The sequence below is a fragment of the Ahaetulla prasina genome, chromosome 3 (genome assembly GCF_028640845.1).
Source record: "Ahaetulla prasina isolate Xishuangbanna chromosome 3, ASM2864084v1, whole genome shotgun sequence".
Classification (NCBI taxonomy): Eukaryota; Metazoa; Chordata; class Lepidosauria; order Squamata; family Colubridae; genus Ahaetulla; species Ahaetulla prasina.
This window is the reverse complement of record NC_080541.1, coordinates 185,127,063-185,134,409: the sequence shown is the minus strand read 5'-3', so window position 1 is coordinate 185,134,409 and position 7,347 is coordinate 185,127,063. Positions and strand designations below refer to the sequence as shown.

Here is a 7,347-nt window from a genome sequence, read left to right as displayed (position 1 = left end):
GGGGGGGGGGGTCAATCTCTATGCCGTGGGTCCCTCCTCTCTCTCTGTCCCATTCAGACGGGGAGATCAGCGTCTAATCACAGGGGTTGTGTCTGTACTGGAGATGTGACTTGAGAGCTTGGAAGGGAGGGGTGGGAGAGCGAGTTACTTCCAGTTTTACCATAATTCATCTAAAGCAGGTGCAGCTCGTTTTCAAGCCCACGGGTCCAGAATGGAAGTGGAAGCCACGGCGAGGGGGAGATAAAAGAGGTGAATGAGAGGGGAAGGGACGCTATTGAAGCAAGAGGAGTTAAAGGAAACGAGGCCTCTCTTGCGCGATCTGTCAAGTCACTTTGGGGCCTTTTAGTACCTGAGCGGGCTGCTATTTCTCCGTGCTGCCGAATAGAGTGGAGGCGATCCGTACTTTAACTCTCTTTTTGCCTTTCTCCTTGTTTTGCTCCCCTATACTTATGAATGGCCAGTGTGATAAATTAATCCCTAAAAGAATGCAGATATTAAGTTTGTAGTTTGTAAAGTGGCCTACGGAGTGATTGTATCCTAGCCGATCAATTTTAACTAAGCACTTCAACTGTGTACAATCTATTCAACAAGCCTGCATGCATAATACAGATGCAAATGGAAGGATTTTTCTTCAGATGTACAGGCAGTGATGCACATTGGAGATCTAGTGTGTGAAGTGCAAAGTTCATGCAAAGACAACAGAATGAATAAAGGATTTTTACATGTGAAGCTTAACTCCGCCATTGCACATCTCACATCCATAATGCCAATATCAACACTTTACGACTTTCCTGCACTTCGCCTTCTACAAAAAGATTCGGATGACTCCATAGACACAGTGGGAAGCTCAGTTTTATGTTTCATGTTGATGCATGAAAATGTTCAAAACTCAAGACTGAAATAGATAAGCATTGATTGTACCCTAAATTCAAGTTATGTGATAGAAAAACGTAGTAAGATGAGAGCCGTGTGAAAACCTTTGCCATTTTTATTTATTTGTTCATTTTATATACTCCTTTTAACTTCCCTAAAATTGGTTATTATCTAAATGTATGCAGGAGTAAATGAAACAAATTACTTTGGAATACAGTTCACACTGTGAAGGTTATTTAGGTGTCTCCAATTCTTCTAAAATTTTGGTCTGATTGAAACCAGGTCAGTGGTATGCTGGGGACTAGTTTGTAAAAAAAAATCAGGGTTATTTACCCACAACACTAATCATGAATATATTGCAAACAGTGTATTTTCAACAGTATTATTTTAATTTAAAATCAGATACTTAAAAGTACAGGTATTAAATTCCTTTTAAATGACTTGTCAGTATTAAATAGCCTGAGTGAGCATGCTAGCTCTGTACTTAACAAGTACCTTCTTCCAATGACATTGAATTAAAGAAATATAAAACAGTTTTCAACATTTTGCTATTTTTTTTAGACTGAAAAAAATGTAATCTGTAGTCACTTTTTCTCGCTATTTTCTTTTTGTGAAGCTGGGCTGGCATCAAGGCATTATGAATCTGAAAAAAGCAACACTGGTAAGAATGGGAGTACACAAAATAATACAGTGAAAGTTGCCATAATTTCATATGAAGAGAGCCCTCATAGGGTACCTGGAAAAGGTGCTGGGGTCACAAAATGTTGCTCACTGCAGTTAGGGGGAAAGCCTCTCTATCGTGCTGGGCTGCAGATGTTTAATCTCTGCCACAGTGCAAGGCAAAAAGGAAGCACATCAAACCCAAATGTACCTAGAGTGGGAAGGATTATACCAGCTCTGAGTGCTTAGTTTTTCTTCCATCAGGATATATATGCGAACTGTAAACAAATATAAAAATAAAGGGAAAGAGAAGTTTGAGGGAAAAGAAAACTTCACATCCTTTCTACCTTGCTAATGCAACTCTTGGAGAATTTTAGACATAGCAGTTCATCCTCCTGAAGCGCAAGATTGCTATATCTGAATCACAAACTATCCTGGTCTGATCCTTGCTCAAACACTTCATTTTGAAAGACAGAGTTTAAAACATAAGAAAAAGCACATCTAATTCAACACTTAAAAAAATTACTTTTTGCTGATTATCACTCTATAAGTTAAAACTAGTGTGCGACTTATGATAAATAGATGTAGTTGAAAGAATGAAACTGTAAGTAAAACACTGAAATTATAATATAGTTTGGTTTGCTAATACTTTAGGAAGTATATGAAGTTCTATCTAAAATTTAAGTCACCCTGCTTTTATTTTCAGTGCTTATTCAACATTAAATTCATTAATATTCAACTGGATTTAACCTGGTTGTAATTTTATACTAAAGGAAGGCACGTACTTCTCAGTAGACATATCTTAGATTATATATTATGTATATTGCAGCAGTTTCTTTTCTGGATGCTACATACATATAAATACATTCATTTTCGAGATTCACTCTTTTAGTGAATTAAAATGTTTAGAATATATGGTTCATATTATGCATAACTATTTTATCACTTTAAAAAATTGGTATTTTCCTTTCTGCTTCATGATTTTATTAAGGATGTAAAAACCAAACAAAGATCCAGAAATAAAATAATCTAAGCTACAGTCCATAATCTTCTGTGGGTTTTATGCAGTATTTGCTTACAGATCAGACAGCCTTAGGACAGAAGTTAATTCAGATCAAGATGACAGCACTATGACAGGATTACTTCTTCTCTACTGGTATTTTGAATGAAAAGCAACTACAGTAAAAGGGTAAGGAAAAACTATCAAATTGTAAATAGCAAATTCTATCTGGGAGACCCTAGAAACAATCAGAAAAGGAGAGATTCCCCTGCCACATAGCATTTAATCTTCTTCAACACTTTCCTCCTGAACTGTACCACTTTTAGGAGAAGAAGAAAGAGATAGATACTCCTCATTCTCCTGCTCACTTCTTGGAACATCTCAAGGCCCCACTATAGGAAAATTGGGAGCACAAGCTAATGCCTTTGCTTGAAAAAAGCAGTTACTGAAAGAGTTTTTTTCCTGGGCTCTCCCTTTATGAAGCACGTTAACAGTGGAAGACCCAGCCAAGTTGCTCATCATAACCCCAAAGAAGAAGAGAAATTTACCTACTTATGGTGAATATTCCAACTAATCCCAATTCTTCCATCTGCATTGCCCAAACAAATAGGATATACACGAAAGTGGCTGCAATAAGAAACAGATAAATGTTTATTCAATGTGGAAGCACCAGCAATAACAGTCTCCTCTCGTTCAACTTCCTTCTGGATATTTTGGACTTCACCTGTCAGCCCTGGACCATACAGTCGGTGATCAGAGGGGGTTGCAGTCCAGAACATCTGGTGTTACCATTCCCAGCTGTCTCCTATAAAAGAACAGAAATTATGAGGTTCACAGCATAGTTTTCACTATCTGGTTGCTTAGTAAAGAAATTCAGTGAAGGGAAAGGCTAGAGAAGTTGCTGCTTTGATGACAACATCTCAAAGTTTGCATTCCTCAAAACAAAAATAGTTTGAGGAAATGAAGAGAAGCAACTGCTGCCTCCAGACCTTCGCGCAGTAGGTTTTTTTTCCCTCTTTACAGGAAGAATTGGGCAAGACATTGCTCTTATTGTTTATTGTTTGTCTCGCCTAACCAGTTGGCTCCTAACCAACTGAAAGGTTACCATGCTAAGAATGCTTTTTGGAAATGCATTTTAATGCCATTTGTGGTTAGTAATGAAAAAGCACCTGCAACAAAAATCTACAAAGTAGCAGTGCTAAAAAAAAACATCCATAGTTAAATACTACCAGAAGTTCAAATAAGCTTTCCTCCAGCACATTACAGATACTCAAGTTTACAGATACCCATAAGTATCTGGGTATCTTTGATTGGGCATTGTATACAAAGCAGACCTGGCCTTGGAGCTGATTTGGTCATAGAATTATAGAGTTAGAAGGAACTTAAGAGATCACTTTGTCCAACCTCTGCATACTACCATTCCCAATTATCCAGGCTTTTTTTAAAAAAATCTCTAGTGAAATGGAAGAAACTATTCCATGACCTCCTTCCCAGACTGAAGGAAATCAACAACTGGCAGATGACCTGAACGTGTTTTACTGCAGGTTTGAAAGGAAACTACAGCCACCTATCTCTACAACCCCCGTCTCAGACACACCAACAACAGCCAAGCCTCCTACAACTGACCCCATCCCACTGGTTTCACAACCCCTAGTGATCACAGAAAATGAAGTGCAAGACCTATTTCACAGACAAAAGCCAGGAAAAGCTCCAAGGCCAGACAAGATAACTCCTTCTTGCTTAAAAGTCTGTGCTGACCAATTGGCCCCCATCTTCAACCAAATCTTCAATAAATCGCTAGAGATGTGCTATGTTCCTTCTTGCTTCAAACGCTCTACTATCATCCCAGTGCCGAAGAAGACCACCATCAAGGAACTGAATGATTACAGACCAGTTGCTCTAACATCTGTAGTCATGAAAACCTTTGAAAGGCTAATGCTGTCCCACTTGAAAACCATCACGGATCCACTGTTAGACTCCTTGCAATTTGCATACCGAGCAAATAGATGCTGTTAATATGGCTCTGCACTACATCCTACAACATCTTGAATCGCCAAAGACCTACGCAAGAGTCCTCTTTGTAGACTTTAGTTCAGCATTCAATACTATCATTCCAGACACTCTTCTAACTAAGCTAAACCAGCTACAGGTACCTGAACATACTTGTAAGTGGTTCATAAGCCCTTTGATACCCTATGACTATCATTAAGTGTTGTACCTTATGATTCTTGACGAATGTATCTTTTCTTTTATGTATGCTGAGACCATATGCACCAAGACAGATTCCTTGTGTGTGCAATCACACCTGGCCAATTAAAAAAAATTCTTTTCAGTTCTATTCTATGTGACTTGCTCCGAATGACTACTGTCAAGAGGTTCTTTCTAATGAGTAATCTAAATCTATATCCTTGAAGTGTTATCCTGTTAGTTCTAGTCTTCCAATTCTAGTCTGAAGTAAGTGATAATACATCTGCACCCTATGCAACGTACCAGCCCTTCAGATATTTGAAAAGAACTATCATGCCTCCTTTTTACCTTTACTTCTATAAACTAAAGACCTGGGTCTTTTAACTGTTCCATGTAGGAGTTGATTTTCAGTTCTTTCACCATCTTGGTAGATCTTCTCTAGGCCCCTTTTTAAAACTGGAGCAGGCAGAATTGAACACAATACTCCAAGTCAGGCTAACCGAGGAAGAATAATTACTTCTTATAAATTGGACTCTGTGCTCCATTTGATGCGCCTGTGGATGCCACTGGCCTTCCTTGCAGCTACATTACACTATTGGGATTTGTTGAGTTTCTGATCTACTAATACACGCAAGTCCTTTTAACATGTGCTACTCTTGAGCTACATTTTACCTACCCTGTGTATGTTTCTTGAATTTTTATTTTCTAGATCCATGTTTATATTTCTCCTTGTTAAATTTCATTCTGTTTGTTTCTGCCTACTATCCTTTTTTGCACCCTCCCCTTTCTTTCCAAATGTTAGCCAGCCCTCTTAACTTCGTATCATCTGAAAATTTGGCAAGCATTCTCTTGACTCCCTCATCATTTTATCATTTATAAAAACATTGAACAGCACCAGGCCCAGGATAGAGCTCTGTAGCACCCCACTCAATATGTCTCTCCAGGCAGGTTTGACATCTCGTACAACCACCTTCTGAGTATAATCATTGAGCCAACTGTGGATGCCTCTAAGGATTGAGTTATCAATGCCATATTTGGCTATTTTGTTAATAAGGATGCCATGAGAGGCTGTCAGAAGCTTTGCTGAATCAAGATATACTATATCCAAAGCATTTCCCCAATTGACCAGGCTAGTAACTGACATAAAAGGAGATCAAGTTAGTCTGGCATGATTTATTTACCATTAATCCATGCTGGTGCCTATTATTTAATGAATGCCTATCTAAATGTTCACAGAAATGCTGTTTGATAACACTGGACAACAAAGATTTTGATTTTGGCTAATCATGAAAATAATTTGTAACCTAACCTATCGTGTACTGTTTTATAGAAATCTGTTTTTGCACAATGGCAATGTAAACCCTTCAGTACCCGTGGGCTATGCTGCACACATAAAAGAAACATACATCAAGTACAATTATTGAATTGTAATAATGCTGTCCCAAGTGTATTTACTCAGCAGTAAATACTGATTCTAGTCCAATTTTTTTAATAGATCTGCTCTGAATTACGGTTTAAAATAAATGATATCGTACAGCTATCATGGAATTGTTGGTAAAAAGCATGCTAGGCAAATGAAATCAAATAGACAGATAAAGGGTAGTTCAGCAAGCAAGTTACTCTTTATGAAGGTTTTTGTCACTATAAACAAGCAAACAAAAATCTTGCCTTTTACATTTAATGAAAAGTTCCTATATTCAAAGCTTGGATAGTCAATAGTTGTGATGATTGTACACTAAGCTCGAACTGAAGAATTTGAGATAACACCTACCCTCTACCAAGGAATTGTAAACTAGATATGAAAGAATATTCACTGCTTTTACAGAATTCTTAATAATGCATAATGAGGTAAACATTCATTGATTCCTTTATTATATTTCTAATCTGCCTAATCCTGGATGGATTACAAAATCACTACAATTTTAAAAAATTATTAAAGTAACAAATACTAAAAATAGTACAACAAAAATACAATTTATAAAGATCATAAGAAAAAATAATGTAAAATAAACTCTTTCAAAGCCACAGTGGTGCAGTGGTTAGAATGCAGTACTGCAGGCAAACTCTGCCCACACATCAGGAGTTCGATCCTGACCGGCTCAAGGTTGACTCAGCTTTCCATCCTTCTGAGATTGGTAAAATGAGGACTGAAATTGTTGGGGGCAATATGCTGACTCTATAAACCACTCAAAGAGTGCTCTAAAGTACTATGGAGTGGTATATAAATCTAAATGCTATTGCTATTGCTTTCAGTCTAGAATAAAATCTAAAATAAAAATAGTATATAGAATGAATATCTTAGGCCTGTAATTAAAAGGATAGCAATGCAGTCAGCAAGTATCTCTAGGATGGGCATTTTTAAAATGAAGCCCCATATTGAGAAGCAGAAGTTGGTGGGGAAGTACCAACACCATCAAAATGGAAGGAGCACCTGAAAGATCTTTTTTAACATGCACTAGATATCCTCCTGGCTCATCATTTCAGAGATATTTCCTTATCTTTATAGATAACAGAATGACCAAAAACAAAAAGCAATAGAAGCAGAAACAACTTCCTGCCAGCATGACTGAAATTGACTGTCCACTGGCAGCTTATGGTACAACTGGTATATTGGACCTCTGTAAGGC

At 37.6% G+C, this 7,347-nt stretch overlaps 1 long non-coding RNA gene across 2 annotated transcripts; it reads right to left on the bottom strand.

Moving 5' to 3' along the window:
* Nucleotides 1-1,261: 1,261 nt before the first annotated feature.
* Nucleotides 1,262-3,417, bottom strand: LOC131196181 (uncharacterized). 2 transcript variants are annotated; one of them, XR_009154655.1, is made up of 4 exons: nucleotides 3,258-3,417; nucleotides 3,082-3,160; nucleotides 1,610-1,811; nucleotides 1,262-1,516 (listed from the first exon to the last, which is right to left on the bottom strand). It is a non-coding gene; the product is annotated as an uncharacterized LOC131196181 (long non-coding RNA). The 2 variants fall into 2 exon arrangements; XR_009154654.1 differs by having other exon boundaries at nucleotides 3,086-3,160.
* Between the last annotated feature and the right edge of the window lie 3,930 nt (nucleotides 3,418-7,347).